Source organism: Myotis brandtii, unplaced genomic scaffold (assembly GCF_000412655.1).
Source record: "Myotis brandtii unplaced genomic scaffold, ASM41265v1 scaffold56, whole genome shotgun sequence".
NCBI classification, from domain to species: domain Eukaryota; kingdom Metazoa; phylum Chordata; class Mammalia; order Chiroptera; family Vespertilionidae; genus Myotis; species Myotis brandtii.
Window position 1 is genome coordinate 66,566 of NW_005370080.1, and position 27,735 is coordinate 94,300.

At 44.8% G+C, this 27,735-nt stretch overlaps 1 pseudogene; it reads left to right on the forward strand.

Annotated features, from left to right (window-relative positions):
* The first annotated feature begins 18,269 nt into the window (after positions 1–18,269).
* The window catches only part of LOC102242494, a 122,482-nt pseudogene continuing 113,016 nt past the window's right edge, over positions 18,270–27,735 (forward strand).

Genomic DNA, 27,735 nt, shown 5'->3' on the forward strand with positions numbered 1-27,735 from the left:
TTTCCTTTGAGCGGCCCCTTCACAGTGAAGTGATGTTTTTTCAACAGGAAGTTGGAATGATGGGAGACTCTAGAAAGGGTCAGGCCCAACTCGGAGAAAAGAAGGGACACACAGCAAGTTTAGTGACAGTTTCATGTCTAGATTTCAAACTTTCTATCCCACATTTCCTAGAAGGGGATTGAGTATCAGTGACCTCTTTGGACACCTTCGGTCTTTTTGGGTGTGTTTCCAGTGATACTTCTATCAAATGACTTTTTTTGCTGAACATTTGCCTTCCCTCTGAGACAAGTAGAGCTCCCTAACCTTTCTCATGTGGAGGGACACATCGGAAATGATAACATTGGTAAGGGCTGCTCTTGGTTGGTGGTGACAGATCCTGGGACTCTGGTCACCCTGGCTCTACCTGGCTGCCCTGGGATCTGAGGGAATCATTGTCTTCACTGTGACCCATGCTTTCTTTTCTTTTCTTTTTTAAAAAAATAGTTTTTAAAAATTTATTTATTTTAGAGAGAAGGAGGAGGAGGAGGAGGGAGAGAAATAGAGAAAAACATTGGTTTGTTGTTCCATTTACTTATGCATTCATTGGTTGACTCTTCTATGTGCCCTGACCGGGGATGCTCCCTGCAACCTTGGTATACTGGGACGATGTTCTAACCAACTGAGCTGGCCAAGACTGTGGCCCATGCTTTCAACACACTGGTTGGAAACTGTAACGTACCAGCAGAAACACTGCACGTGCTACCTTAGCCTTAGGGTAAATGGTTTTCTGTACAAAGTCCAATGGTAAACTTCTGAGGCTAAGGGATATATACTGGTATGTTTTTGCAATATCTCTCTCCCTCCCTCCTCTCCTTGAACAATAAATAGAAAAATAATTTTGAAACAGGCATCTTGGACTTACAATCTTATCTTAATATTGATGGGGATACTACCAAATGGGGCAGGGGAGAGGTACAGAAAGAGACAGAACCAGAAAAAGGAAGGCAGATGGAGAGAGAAATTGCATTTTACCAGAATATTCAGAATCACTTATCCATGAATCACAAATCATTGAAAAACTTCCTTGGAATTGTTTAGCCTTAAATAATATTCTGGGTACTTTTAATACAAATCTAGTGTCTAAATTGATTAGGAAAAATAGGTAACAACATTAAACAGTATAGTATGAAGAAAGGACTTTGGGGTCAGTGAGATCTGGATGTGAGTAAGACACGCCCAAACCTGTAGGGAATTTTTATGAGTTTACTTGAGCCAAACCTGACGACAATTTCTGGGAAGCAAGATCTCAAATGAATGCTGTGAATGACAGTTTTGCAACTTCTTTTATACCTTTGAGATAAGAAGGGAACATAAGGAAGATTCCACGAAGGTGAGAGAAAGCAAGGGGTGACTGGATTACAGGATAGTTAACATGATTATGTGCTCTGTTGAGGGTGGTTGCACCTTAGAGAGGTATTACTCCCATTTCAAAGGCGTGTTAACCCAGATGCACAAGGACAATGGACAGGGCTTGCTTTAAAACCTTACACTAACGAAGTTATAGGCCTGGAATGTGGCTATCCACAATGACTTGCTGAGTTAGGAATTTATGATTTAGTACAGTACCCCTTTTTCATCCACACCAGCAATACTACCTGTTAGTTCTGTGACCGTGGGAGTTGTTGAAACTTTCTGTGAAATGGGGATAATAATACCAACCTTCTGAGGCTATGCTATTAACTGAGTGAGTAAGGCATGTGAAAGAACTAAGAGCACACATTTAATAGAGTGCTCAGCCCACACGAATTCTCTGCATGTTAGCTTTATTCTAAGATGGTCTCATGCTGTGGCACCAGTCTTACAGCGAGTTCCTCTCGGCACTTTGGTAATGGTTTTTTGAATGGTGTCCAGAACAGATCCATCTCCACATAAATTTTATGGTTTAACAACCAATGTTTCAATAAAGTATAACCCGACAGTATAAGAGGATAGAAGGTGAAGGTGTCATATTTGTAACTGTAGGCAAAATACATTGCTCCCATGAATGCATCTGGTCATTTAGTGTATTCAGTCATAAATGAAAAGGCTCTCCATGAATTATTATTATTTTATTTTTAAAAATACATTTTTATTGATTTCAGAGAGGAAGAGAGAGGAAGAGAGAGATAGAAACATCAGTGATGAGAGGGAATCATTGATTGGCTGCCTCCTGCACATTGGACCAAGCCTGCAACCCAGGCATCGCCCTTGACCGAAATCAAACCTGGGACCCTTCGGTCCACAGGCCGACGCTCTATCCACTGAGCCAAACCAGCGAGGGCACCAAGCATTATTGAATCTCATGACAGTTTCGTGAAGTAGGTATCATTAATCTCATGTTACAAATAGAGAAACAGGCTGGGAGATTAAAGTGACCCAGGTGACTGCTAGTAAGTGGCAGAGCTAGGATTGTAGTCAGCTCTTCCTGACTCTGAAGCCTCCCCATTTTTCAGGCTTATGGATGAACACACAGTCTGAATGCAACAGAATAATGTAGACAATCCTTACATTTAACTGTAAAACATGACATTGCTTGGAAGTCAGATGATGTCTTTCTTACCTCCTGCTCTTTGGGTATAACACTTGGCCTGGCAGTTGAGTATGCAATACACTTCTCGGTCTAAGTTGAAATGGAGATTTTAGCTCTGGCCGAGTGGCTAGGTTGGTTGGAGTGTCATCCTGTACACCAAAAAGTTGTGGGTTTGATTCCAGGTCAGGGTACATACCTAGGTTGTGGGTTTGATCCCTGGTTGGGGTACATGTGGGAGGCAGCTGATCAATGTTTCTCTCTCTCCCCCCACTTTCCCTTCCTTTCTCTCTAAAATCAATGTAGGAAATTTAAATAAAAGCATATCTTTGGGTGAGGCTTAAAAAAATAAAATAAAATGGAGACCTAGTACAAGAAGAGTAAAGTTAATAATACCACCCAACCCTCACCACTGTAAACATTTTGGCTCATACACATTTTTACTTAAAAAAATGTTTTGTTTTAGAGGTGATTCTATCATTTGCTACCAAGTGGGAAGTGGGACAACATAGATGTCCAAATCTTACAAGGTTCTTTCTTCTTTATCCATAACTGCTTTTCTGACTCCATTTCCAGATGGTGATTAAACCACCAACCCTCAACCCCCTGTCCCTGCTTCTGGCCCATTGTCCCTGGAGTGCATCCCTCTTCCCGACATCGGCTGGAAGTCGCCCTCTTGGCTTATAGGACACACATCTCACTGGCATCTCCGAGGACCTAAAAGCTGAATTTCTGCCTGCCCAGGAGTCATTCCTCTGGACATTTACTAGGAATTTTCTCTTTTGTAAGCCATGGAAGAATATCATATATTTTAGAAAAATTCCATTTAAAAAGTGTTTGGCTTTAAAGAGATAGGTTTCTGATATCTCAAAGGTTTATTTATGCAGAACATCTCATTCCCAAGTAAAGGCAATCCACTCATAGAACGGGAAACAATTTGAGCTTTGTGTTCAGAGACCCGAGTCTGGAACCTCATTCTAGGCGTAGAAGTACATGTATTAGGCATGTCCCTAAACCAGTCTGTCTGTTTCTCCACCTTCAAATTTCTTGCTGCTTCAGGCCCCAGCAACTGCTCCAAAGACAGTCTCCTTTCTAATCAGAGCAAGTAGTTTAGAGGATGAGTCTGGCCGTTCTCTCTTGCTAGGAAATACTTATGTCTAAGTGTCTGAAATGGTAATCATTCATTATGTAGCTCTCCCTGGAGCTCTGTCCAACTGTGTGAGTCTTACATTTGCTCTGAAGAAAGGACATGGAAGAGTTAAACAGGAATATAGGTTTTTTGCTGTTTTGGAGTTTTTCCTCTTTGTTTAACATCAAAGTAACCTGCAGTCCATTTTGCCAGTTTATACATATTGTTGTACTCAGGGAAAGGCTTGGAGGAGCGGAGCTGGCTGCCTGATTAGCTGTGACTCCCTTGCTGGCTGGCTTAGGAGACCAAATGGATTCGACCCCTTTAAGGTTTTAATGATGGGGGTAGGTGAGGGGGAGAAGCTCCCTCCCTTTCTGAGCGAGACTTTGTGGAGGCTCCGATAATAAATCACTCGTTCCCTGTAAATGCACTCTTGCATTCACATAGGCACATACTCACATGGTTCCCACTTGAAATTTCTCATCAGCTGCAAATAGCTCCCAGCCCAAATGTTGAACTGCTTTTCAGCCTCCTCTTTGTGAGGAGGTTTCGGCTGTGACCAGCCCTGGGGACTCTGGGTGTACAGAGTCTGTGCCTCCCAGGAAACAAAGTCAGAGACTCACTTTGTCTCCACCCTACCCCATCCCACCACCCTTACCTCATCTTCCTCTCCTCCCCCCGCAACTCTGGACGCCATAGAGCAGAAAACCAGCAACATCAAGAATTTGGAAGTCGGACCTGCTTGCCCACTCGTTACCCAGTCCTTGGAGTTGCCTTCGATGGGTCCTGTAGCCTGCCCCTCTCCCAGGGCAAGCTGCCCAGACTCCACAACAAAATGAGCAGCAGAAAGTAACTCGGCTGGAGAGCTGGGCATTGCACTCCTGCCTGAATCCCGCTCTGCTCCTTCTTATCCTCCCACCTGGCCTGGGGAGAGCCAGGGTGCCACGTGGCCACTTCCGGGTTGGTCTGCCCCAGCCCTGCCTCCCTGCCCTTCCCGGAGAGCTGCTGGCCCACTCTGTCAGCTGGAGTCCTTCAGAGAGTGCCAGGTTCTCCCTTCCGTACAGGTGTGCAGCTGGGATAACTGATGATTAATGCCTGTGTCTGGTCGGGCCTTCAGGGTAATTTGATTTGCTTGATATCTAGAGTGATCACCCCTCTTTCCTGTCTCCTCCCTTTCTTTTTCTGAGTTTGTGGCAGTGTTTACCTTAGTTGGTGTTTTAAGTTGATGAATGACACTTGTTCCTGGTGTTTGTTTCCGCCCAAGTTTTAATTAAATTTTGCATGAGGCTTCTGTAATTATGGATCTGGAACTCTCTCCCTCATCTTACCTCTCAAAAGTTACTCAGCGTTCAGAACTTTCCCCACTTTTCCTGTCTCTCCTCCTCACCATCAATCCCTGGTGCCGATGGGCCAGCAGGAGGCCCCCATCGCTGCAGCCATTACCTTTGGGCTTTATGGTCTTAGATGGCCGAAGCCACATCCTGCTCCTGAGGGAATCCATTAGACTGGAGGGAGGGACAGACCCCAGAAAGATGAACTCGCCTGCTGGCAGAGAGCTGTGCTGTGCCCTGGGTAATGGGACGTTTGAAAAATAACCCTTCTAAGTAGATGCTGCAGGAGGGTTCTGTCTCCACAAGGAGTGAGATGGAAGCTGAGTTTTCTTTTTTCTTTTTAAGAGTTATGTATGTGGAGGAGGAAGCTGTATATGTTCTAACTAAAAGAATGTTCACATGGCCGGGGAAGCCAGAGAAATGGATTAATGGCCTAGGAAATAGATGAACTAAACCAACCCAGGCTTACTATCTGCCTGCAAAGTTGAGATAAAATTAGAGCAAGTACATCTGGTTCAATTTACGGTGAGTCCAGAGTTAGGGCCAAGAAGTAAACTGGACATGCTTCTGAGGCTGCAAAAATTGGCCACGTTTTTTTCAAATATATATTATCCACCTGCATTTGTTTTGTTTTGCCTAATTCACTCTTAGAAAACGTATATGGAAGATATTCTAAATTGGAAGAGGAGAAAAATATCTTATTTCTAAGAAACTGTTAAGAGAAATTTTAGGCCCAAGTGAATAAGGGGATGACTTAGAAACACTTTTATGATTTCAAAATGGACTTATTAAGACTGTGCTAGCCCTAACCAGTTTGGCTCAATGGATAGAGCGTCGGCCTGCAGACTGAAGGGTCCAGGTTCGATTCCGGTCAAGGGCATGTACCTTGGTTGCGGGCATATCCCCAGTAGGGGGTGCGCAGGAGGCAGCTGATCGATGTTTCTCTCTCATCGATGTTTCTAACTCTCTATCCCTTTCCCTTCCTCTCTGTAAAAAATCAATAAAATATATTTAAAAAAAAAAGACTGTGCTGGGTGTTGTGAGGACACAAGTGACATGGTGGTCCCTGCTTATATCGATGTAGCTTTAAAACCCTGTTGGGGACAAAAAGTTAAACATATTTGAAGTAGTAAAATAGAGGCAAGCTGGTGCTATGGAGAAGAGAATGGAATAGATATCAGGATATGGGTTCTATTCTCTCCTCTGCCACTAATGAGTGCTGAGATTTGGGCAAGTAATCATTCAGACGTGGGTCCTTTGATACATATGAAAGGAGTCGAATGAAATAATCTCCTGAAATTCCTCAGAGCCTTAATCTTCAGAATCTAGTTGCTATTACCAGTAGACCTATTCTAAAAGCAAGCAATAAAGGGAACCATGCAGATGAAAGATGCTGGGAGAGAGAGTTCAGAAAAGGCTTGTGTCACCAGGAACAGGAACTGGTTGAGGAGGGACTGCTGATGGGCTCAGGTTGGACTTTGGAAGGTGGGCAGGAGATCCAGGAGAGAGTAATCTCAATGTGTGTTTGGAGAATGGGGAGGTTGCCAAATGGTTGGAGCAGCTGGCAGAGGTGCGTAGTGAGAGGGAAGGTAGAAAGTTGGATTTGGGCCACTTGGGGAGGGTGTTGAACTCTGGCCTAAGGAGTTAGAGCTTGAGCTTGTGGGCAAAAGGCAGCTGTGGAAGACGTGATGCAACAGAGGGGAGGCTGAACAGGTGTGTATTTGGGACAGTGTGGAGACAGACCAACCTTCACTATTGGCATCAGTACTGGTCTACCTTTAGTTTTAGAAGGTTTACCTCACCATACTCCACTTGCTCCCAGACATGGCTCTTCCCCTGCTTGGCTGTGCTCAATCAGCAGAGGATTGGGTCAGAAGATAGGGAAAAGACAAGTAATAGCCTGTGAGAGAGTGATTTTGCATTAAAATTTTAAATTGTGTTTAAATATACATAACATAAAATTTACAATTTTAGCCACACAATTTGGTGGTGGTAAGTACATTTACATTGTTGTATAACCATCACCACTATTTATTCCAGAATTTTTTTTGTCATGCCAAGCAGAAACCCTGTACCCATTGAACAATAATTCCCCATTCTTCCCTCCCCCAGCCCTTAGTAACCACTATTCTACTTTCTGTTTTTAGAAATTTGCCTATTAGGTACCTCATATAAGTGGAAGCATATATTTATTTGTCCTTTTGTGTCTGATTTATTTTACTTAGCATAATGCCCTTGAAATTCATCCATGTTGTGACATGTATCAGAACTTCATTCCAATTTAAGGCTGAATAATGTTCCATTGCATATGCCACACCCATGCATATGTTGATGGACACTGGTTGTTTCCACATTTTGTCTTTTGTGAATGATATTGCATTTAACATTTGAAATTTTGTTGAGAAGAGTTTTATTCTCTGTAAGGCATGCAATGCATTAAAAATTGTTTTTCCAGCCCTGGCTGGTGTGGGTCAGTTGGTTGGAGCATCATCCCATGCACCAAAATGTCACTGGTTCAATTTCCCATCAGGGCACATGCCCAGGTTGCAGGCTCAATCCCTGGTAAGGGGCGCGCAGGAGGCAGCCGATTGATGTTCCATTCTCACAGATCAATGTTTCTCTCTCTCTCAAAAAAAAAATCTTTTCTAAAAAATTGTTTTTCCACAGAGAGCTTTGAGCAACTCGGGTGCTCCCAGGTGACTCAGGTTAGTTGGATGACTTGGAGAATGGGATCTGAGGACTGGAGGGGGTATGGAACTAGAATGGCTTGTCTGACAGCTACTCAAAACTCTGAATAAGATTATTGGAGAAGGTCTTGGCAGAAGGGAGGAAGCCTTCATGGAGGCCTCCTCTGGAAGGAGGCAGAGAATCAATCTACTGCCCTCAGTACCTGCCCCTGGACTTCTCTGCTTCCTCTCCCGCCCTCAATCAAATCTGCTTGCAAAGGATTAAGGAGCAAGCACTGATTGAACTTAAAGGGATGTGCTGCTTTCTCTGGGAGTGTTTGCATGGTAAGTCCCATCTCTGTTAGGGAATAAAATGAGATTTTTCTAGTTGTCAAATGGGTCCCAGCACTTGACACTCAGATGGAAGCGGTGTGTCCTGACCTCTGCCTTGCGGCCAATTTGGATCAGTTGCCCTTCCACTCAGACACCATTTGGGCTTGTGGAGAAGGTATTGGCTCTTTAGGGAAGCTGTGGTCCTCACAGGAGCACTGGGAGAAGGAATCAGAAATCTCAAGGAGGGGAGGAGCAGTCAATTGCTTTTGCTCCTTCTTATTGTCACCTTTGCTGGAGAGAATCCAGGGATCTCTGCAAAACCTGGCAGGGGTAGTTGAGGGCATGGCTGCCTTTTTTGGGGGGATTTTATGGGAATATTTTCCTTAATGATTTTCACAAAGTGTGACCTACCTCAGCTGTTTGCACGCACAGCTGCAGGTGATTCAGAGACCAGCTTCTCTATGTGCTCTGAATGCCAGTGCAGCCTTCTGCTGATGAGAACCACCTCAGGGGTTCCCACTCTGCCTCCACATGTCCTACCCCTGAGTCACAGAGAAGGCTGGCTTATCCCAGGTGACCTCACAAAGTAGAGGTGACAGCAGCTGAGTTTTGTTGTGCTGCAGCATGGTGGAGTAGAAAGAGAGGAGCTGACTGAGTAAGCAGTCACTGTGGCAGGGTGTGTTCAAGGAATCTACAAAGGGTCCTTTCTCTTTGGATACCTAGTAAGGAGGACAAAGGTTGTAGTGTGGTTATCAAATATTCAGTCAGCCAGTCAGTCAACAAATGTTTATTGAGACCTTCTAGAGCACTGGGTGTAGGAGCTAAAGAGATATGAGGTCTGTTTTCTGTGTGCCCACAATCAAGTTGAGGAGGAAGGCAAGTTCATAATCAAGTCTCAGAGACTGTGGAAGATTATATTTCCCCCAAATGGCCACAGTAATTATCACTGAAAAGGTATTTGTTATATTCACAGATTCCAAGAGGATGAGGCACGCCATGCTACCAGGGGCCACACAGAGAAGCACCAGGGTTGGTCTGGAGGCAGAGAGGAGGGAGAAACTGCAGCAAACCCCTTTATAGTGGTTTCTGTGGGAAGGAACTGTGAAGCAGGGAAAGCAGCTTATTATTGGCTAGCCTGAGTGATTTCAGCAGGCTCTGAGGCATAGGGGCTAGTCATGTGGGACCTGGCCTCGGGGTGATTAGGGCAGGGAGATAGTAGCTCAGAGTATGAAAACCCAGTGAAGATGTTGGTTGTGGTGTGGGCTCTGGATTGGCTGGTTTGTACTTGAGAAGTGTGCTTGTGGGTAAGTTGCTTACTATCTCTAGGAATTGGTTAACCCTGGGAGGGGCAGTCCCTTTAGAACCAGCAAGGCCCCAGATGTCAAAGCATCAGAACACAGAAAATAAAAGACACAGAAACAGTTCTGGCTCCTCATGCTTTCCTAGAACCTCGCCACTCCTCCATCAAGAAAACGACTCTTGCCAGACTGGTGTGGCTCAGTTGTTGAGTGTTGGGGAGCACACGAGACTTGGTTGGAACGTTTGTAAGGAGGACATTCTGAGAAAAGGGAAGTGTGTGGAAGGCCGCCTGCCCTGTTTATCAGAATTCCGACTTAGGGGAGTGCAGAAGGCGGTGCCCCTAATTATTCCTTGACCTTTCCAAACAAGTCTGTGCACATGCAGACCCCCGGGTGTTTACTGGAATCCTTATGCTTAATCTTTTGGGTGTCCTTGCTTAAAGGACATTACAAACACATGTATCCTCCCAATATTACTTACCCTGCTGATTGTATCTAAAAGATAAACTTTATCTCAAACTGCTGCGACAATAAAAGCCTAATGAGGCAGGCAATCGAAGGGGGCCTGGTTCCTATAGTCAGGCCACCCCTTAGCCCTCTCTTTCACAGCAAACATTGTGTCGGAGTAATTCATTCATCTGTTGCTCAGGGTCTGCTGGTCAGCCTGGGCAGTTGAAAATCGGCCCATGAAACAAGAGGTGACTGATTCGATTACCAGTCAGGGCAGATGCCCAGGTTGTGGGCTCCATCCCCAGTAGGGGATGTGCAGGAGGCAGCTGATAGATGTTTCTTTCTTAACTCTCTATCCCCCTCCCTTCCTTTCTTCCTCTAAAATCAATAAAAACATATTTTTTTTTTTAAAAAGAAGAGGACTATTTCCTCTTACCTTGAGCTTGGAGGACCTTTGTAAGTGCCTCCCTGAATAGACTGTGGGGGAAGTAACACTGTGGCTTCCAAGGCTAGGTCGTTAGAGGTGATATGGCTTCCACTTGGCTCTTTTTCTACTGGGACTCTTGCCCATGGAACTCAGCCACCATGTTGTGCTATGAGGAAGCCCAGGGCACATGGAGAGGCCACATGTCTGCAATGTGAGCAAGAGCCCCCGCTCAGGTCCTAGCTGTTAGCCTGCGTCAAATGTGCATGTGAGTGAACATGGCTTTAGCCCTCGAGCCACCTGGCTGATGCCAACTGGAGCGGAAGAAAGCTGTCCTTGCTGAATCCCCCCAAGTTCAGATTTGTGAGCAAAATAAATATTATAATTCTTCTTAGTCACTAGTCGCAGGGTGGTTTGTTAAACAGCAGTAGGTAACCGGGCACAGGATGCTGGGATGATGCTGGGCAGGGGAGCACAGAATGTTTTGAGTACTTATGATGGGTGGGGACAGGGATAGGGATGGAGACAGGTCAGAAAAGGCATCCTGGATATAAGAGCCAAACTAGAGAGCTGACTACACACCCAGGCACTATTTTAAGCACTTTATGTGCTTCTGAACTGTTTCTACTCCCAACACTTCTGACAGCAAATATGTGGGATTTTCCCTCAAACCAACTAAGTCTTCAACTCTCCAGATACCAGCTGGGTAGCTTGCAATTCAATTCAATTCCAACACCTGCTACCTGGAGTTAGTGCAGACACCACAGGTCCCACAAAACAGCCCCCCCCACCCCACTTCAGATGCCAATTTCAAGTCTCAGGTTGTGATCCGTTCTTCTGAACAAACAGTTAGAATGGCTCACAGAATTCAAAAAAAGTGCTTTACTTACTGTTACCAGTTTATTACAAAGGCCACAAATCAGAAAAAGCCAGATGGAAGAGAAGCACAGGGCAAGGGGTGGGGTGGGGTGTGTGACCTTCCATGCCCTCTCTGGGTGGGTAGTTCTCCCAGCACTTGGATGTGTTCACTAACCAGGAAACCCTCAGAACCCATCTTCGGAGTTTCCATTGTGTAGGCATGATTGATTACATCACTGACCATTGGGGATTGAACTCAATCTTTAATTCCCAGGAGGTTGGGGGTAGAGATGAAAGTTCTAACCCTCTAATCACATGGTTGGTTCCTCTGGCCATCAGGCCTGTCTGGAGGGGCCACCAGTGTCAACTCATTAGCATGAACTCAGGTATGGTTCAAAGGGGCTTGCTATGAATAACAAAACATGCTCCTATCACTCAGGAAATTCCAAGGATTTTAGAAGCTCTGTGTCAGGAACTGGGGAGACAACCAAATATATATGTCTATCATAGTGCATTAGCTCATGTAATCCTCATAACAACCCTCTGATGTTAGTACTATTCCTACTGGGATAAGGAAATTAAACTCAAGAAGTCACACAGCTAGAGGAATGTATAGAACTGTGATTTTAGTCAGGTAGTCTGCTCTTTACTGCTAACTTATGTTGGCTTATTAATTCAACAGCCTCTTCCTTTACCGCAGAAATAAACAGAGATGGTTATTTACTCATTTGGCAAACATTTGAGTGCCCACTTCATGCTGCCCAGCGATATACAGGTTGATTTTGAAGAATGAAGAAAAGTTAGAAAGTATATGATAATGTTCTAACAGAAGAGATGAAAACATGAGAGAACTTGACTCATTTTATTTTAACCTTTTTATTTTGAAATACAGATCAATTTACACAGAAAGTCATAAAAAGAATGTACAGGGCAGTCCCATACACCCATCAGCCCTCCTCTCCCCAAATTGGCATCTTGTGTAACTATAGTTACAACATCAGCACCACAAAACTGATGCTGGTACAATGCACACAGCTTTTTGAGTCTTTACAGGTTACATATGCCCTCGTGCGTGTCTGCCACTATGTGTGTGTATGTGTGTGTGTGTGTGTGTGTGTGAGCTTTATCCCATGTGCGGGTTTATGTGTCTACCACCAAGATAAAAATGTACAGTTGTTGTATCTCCACATGCCTGGCACATTTGGTTCGACTGGGACATAGCGATGCTGGAGTAGAATGTTAAACTTGTGAGAGAAGCCAGCAGAGGCCATGTCCGGAAGGACTTCCTCACATTAGGGCATATTTAATTTTGTGTGGAAGCTTTTCCACAGTGACAGGGGTAAAGTGGAAGTGCCTAGAGAGAGCCAATGGAATGCATTGCAGTCACCTCGAGGTATAAATACATGACTTTTGTTAGAAGCTATTCTAAGAGTTTTCAGAGCTGTGAAAGAGAAGAGAGAGACCATGGACAATGGGTGACACTGTGGGTGTGAGTGGGGTGCAGGCGAAGGTCACCCTGACCTAGGACTGACCTAGGACTGCCCTCTGCCAGTCTTCCTTTGCCTGCATGATCATTGCCTCCCGAGCTGCCCTCTGATCACCACTCACCAGCTTTGCTACTTAATCCCTCCATCCACCCTCTGGCCCATCTGACTCTGGGAACAACTGTAAAGGATTAGTGTGTTTTGGGTTTTTACATAATATTTAATGAAATACAGATCACTCCTTTGCAGCTTGCTCCCTTTTCTTCCTGTCACCAAAGCAAAATGTAAAGAAGAGTGAAGTCATTTTACAGTTGCCGCAGTGGCTACTGAATTGAGATGGGAAAAATGATTTGCTTGAGTGGCGATCAGATAAATCCCATGAATTTGTTTCTTAAAAATCTGTTTGTTACAGAGAGGGCTGCCGCCTTGTTTTTTGAGTGGGCGAGTTCCAAAAACCTTGGCTTCATTTGGAAGGAATTTTGTGTTTGTGCCCTTTAGCATGTGATAAAACCCTGTCCTTTCTCATGATCTCATTTAATCCTCATTAGGAGATGGGTCAGGTAGCATAGGAGTATATTATCTCCAGTTTATAAATAAAGAGAATGAGACATGAACCTACAGATGCACAGCTAGTAAGGAGAGGGTACATCTCTCAGCTTTTTAATTTTTCAGAAGAGCTGTGGATGAAAGTTTCTAGGAAAGTAACCTCACAGAGTCATCTGATCATAACTGCGAACTGGGCAGGTCACGGTGAGTAGTCACACCGCAGGCATGTAACCTTTTTAGTACAAGGTTTATCTTTATCTTAAGCAAGACCTGTCCATTGTTTTTGGGCATCTAGGTTAATACACCTTCTATACAAGTATAACCATCCCCCAGAGCAGCGGTCACCAATCAATGGTCCGCGGACCACTGGTGGTCTGTGAAGTCCGAAAGGTTGGTGACCACTGCCCTAGAGAGCACATTATCTCGTTAACTATCCTGTAATCCAATCCCTACCTTGTTTTCTCTCACTTTCATGTAACCTTCTTTATGTTCCCTCCTTAACTCCAAATGCATAAAATAAACTGCAAAGCTCTTTCTACAGAGCATTTGAGATCCTGTTTCTGGGCAATTGTCGCCAGTTTGGCTCAAATACATTCTTATAAAAATTATCTGTGCTTGGATGTTTCTTAGGTTGACAGAGCCCATGCCATTTGGGTGGTACATTTAAATACATGTGGTCCATCTGATTTTCAGACAGGAGTCACACCTAGAAGAGAAGCAGAGGGAGACACTGGCCATTTATTTTGTGCCAGAAACAGGGCGAGTTGGCTTACGTTTGTTATCTCACTTAATGAGAGCAACCAGAACCCAAAGCAAACAATAGCATTCTCCAGGCTGGCTTTTCATAAAATGGTAAGTGAGCTCAGTTGCTTTTGGTAACTTTGGCTTTCCTCTGAGGAGGCTTTCCAAGCTGTGTCCTGCCTGCTTCCCGGGGGGATTTGTTAATCTGGGCTGAGGCATGCATCCTGTGGCCATTCTTCTGCAGGCTTCTGCAGCCCATGGTAAACATGAGGTCCCTGCAGACACTCACACACCATGGGCCCGTGTCCTCATAGGCTCACCAGGACCTCCAGCCCCTGCAGAACCTCCACCAGGTATTGCTGAGAATGCTCAGGGGTGACCCACAGGTGGTACCAACAGCCTGTCCCCACTGACTGCTCTGCCTCTTCCCCATGGGGGTGCCAAGCTCCAGGGTGTCCATGCCACACAGTTACCAGCGGAGGGGGTGGAGGCACATGCCTGCTCCCCTCCCTGTTGCACCTTGTTGCAGGGTGTTCAGTCGGGGCAGCTAGTAGCCCAGTGTTTCACAAAATTTCAGCAACAAAATTCTCTCGGCTTCTCACAGAACTGGTTTCCTTAGGACTCAGGTACAAGTGCTGGTTCCTTGTGAGGATTAACTTGGATCCCGGGTGTGCTTGGCACACACTCCTGAGTGACCTCAAGGGACCTGCTTCTCTGCAGACGACCATGGCTGGTTACTGGGTCAAGCTCAAGGGCCTGGCTCCTTCTCTGCTCTGGGTGAGTTCTCTCAATATAATAGCTGATAAGGGGAGTGTCAGTTATTTGTACTCCCCCCACTCCCATTCAATACTGAAACGTGAGTCACTGATAAAAAGCAGTCAGCATTTGTTGATTATTCACACCCACTGAGCCAGCTGCTATGCTAGGAGCTTAATGTACCTTATCTCCTTCTAATCCCCAGAACAACCCTAGGACAGCACAAGCTACCTCCTATGGGGTCAGAGGTCAGTAGGGACCTGAGAGTGCAGGTGTAATATGTTGCCTAGTGTAAGGGACTGTACTTTTCTGTGCCTTGGTCCTTTATCTATAAAATTAGATAGACCATGTGTTCTTTAAATTCCTTTCTGAATCTAAAAATCACTTCTGTTGCCTTTCTAAGTAATATTGGCAACCTAAGAAAAGTAAAAATTTTAAGCCCCCAAAGACCCAGGGCTGATTGTAGAAACACATCTATATTTATGTATCAATGTATCAGTGGGCTATTGTTCTGAGGAGGGAGTTGTCTAAAATGATCAATTAAGGTTATTGTCTTAAAATTTCAAGTAACAGAAAGCTCATCTCAGACTTGGTTAGCAACTTAGAGAACATATTTCTGAAAGGTCTGGAGCTGACCGTGGGCTTCTGCTCTTTATGTCCACAGTTTGCAGATTTTGCCTTTGCCCGTGGTTCACCTTTGTCCTCAGGCAGGTTTCCTTCATTTGCAGGAAGATCTTCGGAACTAATAGGGGCTTACTCCCATCCAGGGGGAAAGCACTGCTTTCCAGAACCAGTGAATGGTTTTTACTTTCACTCTGATGGACTCATCTAGGAACTGCTCTGAACAAATACTAGGACTTAGTTGGCCTAGGTTATGACCGACACTTAAACCAATCGCTCTGGCAGAGGGATAACTATACCAATGGATTATGCCAATCAGGGTCTATCCCTTAGAGGTGGGGCTAGATTCAGTCCTACCTAAGACTGCTTGAGGCTGGGCAGATTCTCCAAAGGAAATTCTGTGTAGTCAGGTTGGAATAGGTTATGCCACAGTAATAAACAAACCCAACGTCTTAGTGGTTTGAAACAATAAAGACATGTCTTGCTCGTGTTTGGTGCAGGTCAACAGGAAGGCTCTGCTCATGGCAGTCACTCCTGGAACCAGGCTGATGGAGGCTCAACTGTCAGCACGTGCTCTCAGTGTAACTGTGGCAGAGGGAGGAGGCTGAGAGACCAGCCCAGCAGGAAAATGCTTCCAGCTGGAAATGACACGCACCCTTTCTGCTCACATTTCATTGATGAAAGCAAGCCAGATGGTGACGTCTAACTTCCAGGGGGCAGAAAGTACAGCCCTCCTGCATGCCTGGAGGAGAGGGGACCTGTGTCAGTGACCAGCAATGACTTGGGACACAGCAAGAACAGATGCAGGTGGGTCTCAACAAAGCTCAAGGAGAAACTTCTGAAATCCTAACGAAAGGAGATGAGAAGTGGCTGTGAAGAACTGGAAAGAGCACCAACTTTGCGTCAGAACATCCAGGTTGGAGTATGAAATTTACTAGCTATTCCTCCGATTCTTATAGAACTTTAATATCAATCCTTGTCAGTTCTGGAATGAGCTTTTGGAAGGCAATTGCTGCCTCTGCCTTTGATCTCTGTCCATCACTCTGTCCCTACTACACTACCCTCAAATGTAGAAATGTGATAGAAATGGCTCTGATTTTTCAAATAGAAGCATTTTTCCCCCAAGGAGACTGTCATTTATGCTTTCATTTCACAATCATGTCAGTGGTCTATTTCCTCATAGATGATAGTGTATCGTTTTAGTTCCACAAAGGTGTCAGTAATGTGAGATTTCTGAACTACACAAGAGAAGCAGTTGGACTGGGCCATGGTACAATGGCAATATTCCTTCTGGGAAGTCCGAAGATCTAGGTCAGTGGTTCTCAACCTTGGCTGCACATTAGAATCACCTGGGAATCTTTTTAAAATCCTGATTTCTGCACCTCATCCTCCGGAAATTCTGTTTCTTTGTTATGGGGTTGGGCCACAACATTAGTAGATTCTAATGTGCAGCCAAGGTTGAGAACCACTGATCTAGGTTTTGTACAGGCTCTGCTACTTGTAAGCTGGCTTTGTTTTCTAAGGGACAAGGGGCAATAACCTCCTTGGGTTCACCCCTGCCCCTCCCAAAGGTTGGGGTACACTCCATGCAGATTTCAGTATCAAATGGTTGGGTCTTTAAAGGACTAATTTGGGGTGTCACTGCCTATGTCAGAGGTTGTGACTCTCCCCTACTGGAGATTTAGCTGGAGACCTTGCACCTTGTCCCTGGGCAAGCCACCCAACAAATTCAGCCTCATTTAGCTAATTTGTAAAGTGCAGATAAATATTCCAACCCCATCTTCCACAGAGAATTTTTGAGAGGATAAAGGAATTAATATTCCCATTATATATCCACAGATATGCATAGAATACTTTTCAGGTGGGGCAAGACGCTGAGCCAGTTGCCCCTGGGAAATCAGTTAATTGGATGTGCAAGCTCCACGTGTGTGGCTCTCTGCGGGGAGGCTGGGGGCTTAACTGGTAGGCAGAGAGCGCATGAAAGCAGTATGTAAGGTGGGACGATGGGGAGAGTTCAGGGGAAGACGGGCGCCTCCGAGGAGATCACACTGCTGCTCCCCTTCAGGAACCCCTCCCTACTTTTGGTGGCCCCATTAAGAGAAGCTGTAAGAAGGTGGTAGAAAGGGTGGGTGGACACCCAGTGATGGAAAGGCAGAGCGAGAGTATTCATGTTGAGTGGCCTGACTGGCATATGGTGGTGTACCCGGGGCTGGTGACTTACCTGTTCCAGCGGTGAAGGAATGCACCTTCTGGGGTTTTGCAAGTCATTCTTTTGACCCAGCTTTCCAATCCTGTGGGGAGCAAGGGCAGAGTTTTCAATAGCCTTTTCACTGGAAGTGGTGTCACCCCACCTCCTGGGTAAGTACCCAGCCTTATGCCCTCACGGAGAGCCCAGGATGTGTCTGTCCCTTCGCAGCTCCGAATCAGCGGTTCCCTGATGGCTTTGCTGGAGCAGGGCTTTGGGTGAGGGCTAATTAGATAATGTCTGGGAAGCACTTGGAGTTCCTTAGAGACAGGCTCGCTCTCAATGTATTATTAATAGTGGTGAGCATAGTGTTTCCAAACAAAACTGGTGTCTATTTAAATACTCAGGGTGGGGGCAGGGAGGGAAGAGGGGAGGGCAGGACCAGCCAAGAGAGTCCATCCTTTGGGAAGGCCTGCAGGCCGGTCAGGTGAACTGCAGGATTGGGGCAGAGGCCAGGCATTGTTGTGAGGAGTAGGAGATGGAAATTTTTGCACCTTCACCCCCACCCCTTTGCCCCCTGATAGCACTTGTGCGGACACTGTGAGCAGGACAAACTGGTCTGTGATGGTGATCTGGGCACTAAGGAGGGAAATCAGTTAGCCTGAGTCTGGCCAGGCTATGTCCCACTCGGTACCGTGCCTGCTTCCAGGAGCACTGCCTGAGCTGGCCGGCATTCCTGAGAGAGAACCCTCTGCTCCAGCTGGCTCTGTTTTCTAAGGGACAAGGGGCAATAACCTCCCTGGATTCACCCCTGCCCCTCCCAAAGGTTGGGGTGCACCCCATGCAGATTTCAGTATCAAATGGCTGGGTCTTTAAAGGACTAATTTGGGGTGTTACCGCCTATGTCGGAGGTTGTGACTCTCCCCGGCTGGAGATTTAGCTGGAGACCTTGCACCTTGTCCCTGCTGACGCCTGTGGCTGCACAAGTGGGTGGGTACCCAGAACAGCTGTCCCCCAAAGATATGCTGAAGTCTGTTATGGACCGTATGTTTGTATCCCCACAAAATCCATGTTGTGGTGAAGGCCTGGGGTGGGGCAGGGTCTGGGTGGAGGCAGGCAGAGGGGGAGAAGATGGGGACATCTGTAATACTGAAAACAATGAAAAAGTGCATATGTTGAAACCGTAACCCCAAAGTGCTAGTGTTTGAAGACGAGGCATTTGGGAGGTGTTTTTGGGTAGAAAAGGTATGAGGGTGGGGACCTCGTGGTGGGAACAGTGCCTATATGAGAAGAGACACCAGAGAGCTCTCTCTTTCTCTCTCTCTACCTTGTGAGGACACAGCAAGGAGGAGGCCATCTGCAAGCCAGAAGGAGATTTCACACCAGAAACCAAACCAGCCGGCACCTTGATATTGGGCTTCCAGCCTCCAGAACTGTGAGGAAATATTTTTCTCTCTTGTTTATAAGTCTGTGGTGCTTTGTTCTGGCAGCCTGAGTAAACTAAGACAAGGAGCTAACCTCCATCCCTCAGAACGTGTCCTCACAAATGGGGTTATTGCAGATGTAATTAGTTAAGATGAAGTTACACTGCAGCAGGGTGGGCCCCTAATCCAATCTGACTGGTGTGCCTACCAGAAGAGACAGATGTGCACAGAGGGAAGACATGTAAAGACACACAGGAGAACAGCACGTGAAGGTGGAGGCAGAGATTGGAATGATGAGTCTATAAGCCGAGGGATGCCAAGGATTGCTGGCAACACCACAAACTAAGAGAAAAGCAAGGAACAGATTCTCCCCTGGAGCCTTCAGAGAGAGCAGGGCCCTATCAACACCTTGAATTTGGACTTCCAATCAGCAGAACATTGAGAGAACAAATTTCTTCTGTTTTAAAGCACCTAGTTTTGATTCTCTCTCTCTCTCTCTCTCTCTCTCTCTTTCTCTCTCTCTGCTCCTCTACCCCCACCCCTCCACCCAGGCCTTCGTCCTTTGGGTGTTTCTCTTTATTTACTCTCTCCTAAGCTCCAAAGGTCCTTCTTTTGCTTCTGTAACTTGTTTCCTGAGCCCACACAGCCCAGCTGGCTCACTTCTTCTATATCTGTGACTTTCTAAATAAACATTTGCTTGTAAAAAAATAATAATATTTTTAAAAAAGCGCTCAGTTTTGCTTTTTTGTTATAGCAGCCCCAGAAAACGAATCCTCTAGGGCAGCGATTTTCCACCAGACACTTAATGTGCTACAGGAATTTGTAAAACATGCAATACCTAACTATTTAGTCAGGGGCACTGACCTCTTTTCCCTTAGATTGTCAAATAAGAAAATGACAACAGCTAATACAACAATAGCCGTCTGGGAAAATGAATCAAAAGTATACCTATTTTTTTTTGGCAGATCAGCAAAAAATATATTTTTTGGTGTGCCACAGCATTTTAGTAATTAGTTTATGTGTGCCATGAGATGAAAAAGGTTGAACATCGCTGCTCTAGGTCTAAGGGTGTTCCGTCTCTCTTTCACACTGACCACAAACACCTCTGTTGCCTTAGAAAGCCAGCCAAGCCGAGCAGACCTCTGCTCTCTGTTTTTCTATTTCAGGAAGTCTGTGCACTTGGACTCCCAGGTTCTCTCATTGAGGCCGGGTCGCTTGCTGCCAAGTTCTCACACAAAATGTTCCATGATACAAAAGAGCTTAGCAACCCACAGGCCTCGGGCAGTGGAAGAGCAAAGCTGTCTTCCTGTTTAGTGAAAGGACATGCATCTCTGAATGTCAAAAATCACAAATCATTACTTCTCCTTATGAATGAATCATCAGATGACGTTTTATTGGTGGACACCCAATCTCATTATAGCTTACTCCCATACATTGCCATGGGAAATGGGCAGGTTTAGTGTGGGTTAGTAAAATCTCAACATGTTAGGTGACCTGGCAAGTTCTGGCATTGAAACACTTTTGCTGCACCTGCCAGTCACTCACTGGCCTCAAGGGTGGACATTATAGAGCTACCAGTACCCCTTTTCTCTCTTACCCTCACCTCCCAATAATTTCAGAACAAAGGGCCAATAATAGATAACTTTTAGGTACAGAATCCCCAGCTTCTGTTTGTCATGTGTGTGAACAAACCCAATAAAATATATCATGATACCAAGCCAGTGGTGCCATGTTATTTAAACTAGTAATCAAGAGTCTTAAAGCTGGTTTTTCTACAGTGGCTTAACCACCAGCACCCCTTTCCTGGATCTGGGCAGAGTGGGAGGCACAGTGGGGGAGGTTGGGCCACAGACACCTAGCACTATCTTGGGTTAGCTTGCCTTTCAGAATAAGCATAAACCTCCAGCAGCCTCAAGACCAGAATCAATCTCTAGAACTTGTTCAAAATAGCATCCAGAGGCTGTGCCTTCAGGGAATGTCCTCCCCCACTGGCATCCTTGCATCACAGGGAGGAGCTGATGCATTAACCCAGGAAATAAAGCCTTCTTTATTTGTGTCAGTTAAGCTGCTCCTTTGACTCACATCAACCAAGCTTTATGCCTCGAAATGTTAGCAGCCAGTATAATTAAGGTTGAGAAGAGATACAGAAACAGTGTGGGAGTAACTAATCTTTAAATTTGAGCTGCCAAAGGCACAATGGTTCCAGAGTCATGACTTCTTGTTATTAAAAGTGTTCTCAGGGTCTGTGGATGCTAATATAAACCAGCCCCGATGTTAAAAACACAACTATTAATTAATGTGGGTAGATAAGGGTTTTATTTAGAACAGGCAGCCTGCATAGGTTTCTGCTGGTGTGGGCATTGAAAGTGTTCAGTGGAGGCATAAGTGGGGCTGGTCCTTGGAAAACTTAGGGCAGGTGAATTAATTGGGCAGACTAATTTAGGTGGCTACCATGGGTGAGGTCTTGTGCCAGGCGCTGAGGGAGATGAACGAGGAATCGTTTTTACTAAGGGCAAGGGGAAAAGCATGGCTTTTGCAGTGTGTCCCTTAGGCATAGACAGTACTCTACTTGTATCTTATTGAATAGTTATTATTCCCACTCAGAACCATCGAGTAATGTGTTGAATTCACCCAGCCAGAGAGGCCCCAGCTGTGATTTGAATCCAGGTCAGTTTAATTCCAAAGGCTGGACACATGCTAACCCTAACATAAGGTAGACTGTCATAACTGGTATAAAGCTATCCAAAGAAAGCCCAGAGGAAGGAGAAACTGATTCCAACTGGAAAAGTTAGGTATGATACTGTGATGAAGCTAGCCTTTGAGCTGGTCTTTTAAAGATTGGGAGATCGTAATAGGCAGGGATGATTGAGGGGTATTCTCAGCTAAGAAGAAACAGCTCCTGCCAAAGTTCCAGAGGAGGCAAGTGTGAGGGTAGCATAAAGCATGTGAATAACCTGGCATGACTGGTCTGAAGAATGTGTGGTGGAGACAATCTGACAAAGGTCACACTGTAAAAGGCCTTGAATGCCACCCTAAGGGATTTGATTTTATCCTGTTGAGCAAGGGGTAGTGAGTAGAGAATATCTAAAGAGAAGGATATAATTAGAGCTGTTCTCTGGGAAGATAATTTTGATAGCAGGGTGGTTGATGGGCTGACTGGGAGAAGACAGACCCAGACAAACCAGTTAAGAAGCTAATGCAATAGGAAGGTATGATCTGTTGAGAGCTAGAACCCGGGCACTGGGAGTGAAGGAAGGGACAGATTCCAGCAGAAGTTCAAATCAACAGGACTGGGCCAGTTGAAAGGCCGGGGAAGAGAGCCAGCTTCATGGTGTGTGATGTCCTGAGGGCCTGCGACCTCGTGAGGGCCTGCATGTAGGTGGATTCTTTGATGTTTTATCTTGAAATTCTTGCTCATTTTGAACAAAGCGCACCCACATTTTAATTTTGTCCCAGGTCCCGCAGATTTGTAACTGGTGCTGGGCTTGGGTTTTACAGCTAGGGAAACTGGGTTTAAATCCCTGCTCTAACTCTTCCAGGCTATGAAGATTTCAGCAAGTCACTTAACTTCCCGGACTCTTCAGTGTCCTTATCTGTAAAACGAGAATAATAATAATTATTCAGTGGGGTTCTCATGAGGATTGGAGAAAATTACGTTAATAACGACAATGTTTGAGTACTTGCGTGCCAGGTTTTGGGCTAAGCACTTTTATATTAATGACAAATGTAATCATTGTGACACCTTATGAGTTGGGTACTACTTTTATTCTGATTTTTACAGGAAACAGACTCAGATGGGGTCATGCCACTTCTAATAGGTGGAGCCGGGATCAATTTCTGGTCTGCCTAACTCCAAAGCCTGTGTTGGCACTATGCTCAATTATGTCATTATCGCCATTATTATCATCAATATTAATGGTGCAGGTGAGGAAGAAGGGAGAGCAAAGAGGCAGAAGTGAGCTGGGGTGACAGAATGAATGGAGCTGCCATTCTCTGCTGAGCAATAGTAATAATGGAATAATGATCTTGGCTTTGGGCAACTTGCCTTGGGACATTCTGGGTTCTCTTTCCATGCAATAACTTTATCACTTAGGTTTTATTTGTTATGGTTCAGCTTAATGGGCAACTCTTCTAGGGACACTTCGTGTCACCGGGGTGACTGGGAAGATCAAAGTGCCTCCCAGATTACGACGTGAATCTTACTGGTAGAAATTAATACCTTCATATGCCAGGAGTCTTGCATGATTCCCATCATGATCTTGTACTGTGGTTGGTGACTGGGTCTAGCTGCATTCCCCCCCCTCCCCCCCAAATACATATAAGAAACAATAAATGACATGGTGCAGGTGTCTTAAGGTGCACAGTATCAGGGCACACATTAGTCTTCTCCATCTTCCTCTTGATTCATCACTTGCAGTTCAGTGGGATTGAGCTCATTAGTTCCTTTCCAGAGAGCAGGGGGGTGAGAAGCTGAGAGGCTGGATGAAAGGGGGAAGATTGGGGTGTGTTGGTGTCAGTGGAGAGGTAGGAGCAACACCCCACCAGGACAGGGAGAAAAGATGACCAGCTTTCTGACGTCACTATAGTGAACAAGGCTGGCCCATGTGGCTAGAATGTCAGTGAGCCAGGGGCATCTAAGGGGCTGGGCCAACAGAAGAGGAAGTATTCCCGGAGGTCTGCATGTTCCTTTCTGAGGATTCTGGAGGTGCAGTGGGATCACCCTTCCCTGCCAGGTGGGAATCATTCAAAATACAGTCTGTTTGAGTTGACTTTTTACATGCTTGCCCTGTGGCAGGTGAGTTAGGATGTATGGGGGAGGGGGAGCATTGGGAAGTCCTGTTACTCTCAATGGGGCAGGTCTAGGAATGCTGCCCAGGCTTTGGAATGGTCCAGAAAACTGGGCGTGTAGCTCTTCTTTAATCAATCACTTGCCCTGATCCAAAGGGGCAGGGGCAGGGACTTCTGATTGCTTTTAAACAGTGTGTAGCTCTTCATTAGTCAATCACTTGCCCTGATCCAAAGGGGCAGGAGCAGGGGCAGGGGCAGGGGCAGGGACTTCTGATTGCTTTTAAACAGATGAACTAGTTTCCTTGATATAAAAAAAGAAACTTTTCTGTGCTCTGCAAATACTTCAATCATTACAGGAATACACAGTGTAGATAGTGATGTCCCAGTTCATCTCCCCTCCCCAAGATAATCACTAATGACTTTGAAGTGGGAAGAGGGCACTTTGTCTCTTACACTCTGTAACATTGAGTAATTCACACTTGATCTTAGCCAAAAGGATGAGAAGTGATGTAACATTAAGTAATTTAGGAGGATTCTTTTGAATGTTAACAAAATAAGTGCCCATGAATAAAATTGAACTTGGTGTAGTGGAAAGGGCACTGGACCAAGAATAAGGCCTTGGTGTCTAACTAGATTCTGCTGTCTCACCCGGTCTTTAATTCAAGGCCTCAGCTGGACCCATTAGGACAGATTGGGATTGCCATTTGGAAGCCTAGTGACCAGGAGACTGACTCTGGCCCAGCCTCACTCCACATCACAAGGTATGTGATTCCAGCTCTCTTTCTTCTGTTTGGGTTCTGACATTTTTTACCTCTAGGATTTTAGTACTTGTATCATCCACCTTACTGACTTAACTTTCTGACTATTGGGTTGGCCCTCTTTCTGATTTGATGCATTTGGACTAATCTCATAGAACTTTCATAGGAAATCTGTGTTAGTTTGGGCAGATAATCTGTAAAAAGAGAGGTTAGATAATAATAGTGACTGTTTACTGAGCACTTATATGATTCAGGCATTATGCTAAGTACTTCACATGAACTCTCAAATTTACTCCTATGACATTGGACTTGATGAGTTTAACAGTGAATGTGTTTTGGCTGCAAGTAATGGAAAACCCAATTCAAAGAGCTTTAAACAATAAGGACATTTATTGGCTCACATAACTCACAGGAAGTTCAAAGGCAGAATGGACTTTAGAGTTAGTTGATCATTCATCTATAAGAATGACTTCAAGAACCCAAGTTCTTTCCATCTCCCTGCGCTGCCATTGAGAGTGTAGACTTCAGTCTAAGGCTGGGTCTCCTCATGGTTGAGGGTGGGCTGTCAGCAACAGTCAGTGCTCCTGGCTTGTTTCTTCTTTATGTTAAGCCTCAGGGAAGGAATTGCTTATGGAAATTCTCTTAGAGCAGTGGTTCTCAACCTTGGCTGCACATTAGAATCACCTGGGAATATTTTTAAAATCCTGATTTCTGGGCCTCATCCTCGGGAAATTCTGTTTCTTTGTTATGGGGTGGGGCCACAGCATTAATAACAAAGAAACAGAATTTCCGGAGGATGAGGCCCAGAAATCAGGATTTTAAAAATATTCCCAGGTGATTCTAATGTGCAGCCAAGGTTGAGAACAACTGTCTTAGACTAACTATCCTAGAGACTCTGGTAAGATTCCCTTGTGCCTTATTGTCCTGATTTGTATCATGTATCATGAACTGCAGAGAAGGATAAAACCATTTTGATTGGCTTAGATAAATCAAGACCCACTTCCAGAGCTAGAGAAGCAGGCAGCTTCCCCTGAGTCACACTGGTCACCTGGAGAAGAGCAAACTCAGGGCTCTACCAGGAAACAGGAATAAGGGACATGAACTCTGAGTAGGCAACCAACAGTATCTACTAAATTGAGGTTAACTAACTTGCCCTTGGGCAAGTTAACCTTGTTCTTAACTGCTCTACCATATTGCCTAATGTCCCTTCCATCTCAGGCATTCCACATGTCTAAATCAATTAGGAACATTTCAGCCAGTATAAGGAAATAATGTAAATAAATGCTGTTTTAATACCTACACACATTTAGCTTCTCTCAATAGTCATTTTTCCCCCAAAGGATATTTTACAAGTACCAGTTAATGTGGAGGAATACTAGTATTTTGGCATAAGATATCTGACTATCAGTTTATTAGTGGGGTATTTCAGTTTCAAAGTTACAGATCTCTTTCTGATTCTAAAATATGCAAGTGTACAGATTACATTCCAAGCAAGTCATAAAATTAAATAGTTGATCCATAACAAAAGCTGAGAAAACAAAACCACATTCATTTTCCCCTGAGTTCAGATTTAAAGACAAACTTCCCTAATTCACTTACATTGGGAAAAAGAATCAGAACCAAGGTATCAGTCTCAAAGACAGCTCACTGACTTAAATAATAAATGGAATATATTGACTTGCATCTCTTGAAAAACCCAGAACTCAGCAAGCTTCTTTTAGTTCAATAATGTCACCAAAGATCCTGCTTGTTTCATTTTCTCCTATCTTTTGTGGTTCTGTTTTATTTCAAGGCTACCTGACCTCAGGGTCACAAAATGGCTACGTGTACCCCTGGACTACACACTCCCCTATCCACATCTGTTGACAAAGGTATCACTCAAAGAATGAAGAAACTTTATCCCCCAAAGGTTTCCAACAATGTCTCCTTGAAGTTCATTGGCCTGAACCAATCTGTGTGACCAGGGGGAATGAATGGGCTGCTTCACTTTCCCTATGTCATATAACTCACCCTGAGAGCTGATCCTCAATGGCCAACCCATATCCAGAGCCTGCAGGAAAGGGAAGGGAGCATGATGCTGGGAATGTAACTCACAAAAGTCTACTGTAGTAGCTATAGGAATTAGTGTTTGCCTTTAGTTGATCAACTATTCCTCACCAACTTCCCAGAAACGATGTACATGGTGGCAGTAAGAGGAGAGTGGAGAGAAAGAGCACAGTAATCAAATTACAGGCACGACTTAGGGTATAGCAAGAATTCTCTAGCCAACCCCAAGTGTCTGTGGGTGGAAAGTTGAAAATCATGTTCTGATAAGGCTTGCTGAGTCATCCCTACCCCCAAAGCCTCCTCCCTCTTCCCTATTTGTAGAGCATTGTCTCCCAAGCCTCCCTGAGAGCCTCAAACTCAATTTAATTTTCTTATGTCCTACTCACACAGTGAGGGGCGACCCTCCCTGAAAAACCTTCTTTAGAAGACCCCCATTGAGGGCACTTGGTCCTCAGCAGTAAGGAACTGGCCCAGTATCGTTTTAAGCAGTATCTCCCAAGTTTACAGCAGCCTACAAATAGAGAAACCTTAATTCCAGAGGGCCCACAGCTGTTTATTTTTCAGTTATTCATTCAACTTCATTCATTTGTTCATTCATTCACTCACTCATTCAGTCATTTTACAAGTGTTGAGTGCCTACCATTTATCAGGCATTACTTTATGCACTGGATTTACAGTATTAAATAAAATTTTCTAAGTGTCTGTCACACGAAGCTTCATGGTAGTGGACAAAAATAGAAATAAAAAAATATTTATACTATCAGGTTAGGAAATGATGCTATAAAAAATAAAGCAGAATAAAGGCAAACAATGTGTATGTGGGGTTGTTATTTTCAATAAGTTGCTAAGGGAAATTCTCTCGAGGAAGAACCAGCACACAGTGCCTAACAGTATTCAAGACACTGGGGAATCTTTGAATAATTAGTTAATTAGCTAATGGGTTTGGTAGACCCAGAGTTGAGGCTCTTTCCACCCTTTCCCCAGAAGCAGACCTGTGTTGTTCAATCAAGATCCAGATCACGTACAAACACTTTGGTCTCCAAAAGAGGGATTAAACAAGTTATTCTAACGTAAAACTGAAAGGGCAAAAATGTAGATGAGTAAGAATATAAGTATTAATTTGCCTTTGGGTTTTAAAAAATATACATTTTTCCCTAGCTGGTTTGGCTCAGTGGATAGAGCATCAGCCTGTGGACTGAGGGGTCCTGGGTTCGATTCTGGTCAAAGGCACATGCCTGGGTTGTGGGCTTGATCCCCATTGGGGGATGTGCAGGAGGCAGCCGATCAATGATTCTCTCTCATCATTGATGTTTCTAGCTCTCTTTCCCTCTCCCTCCCTCTCTAAAATCAAT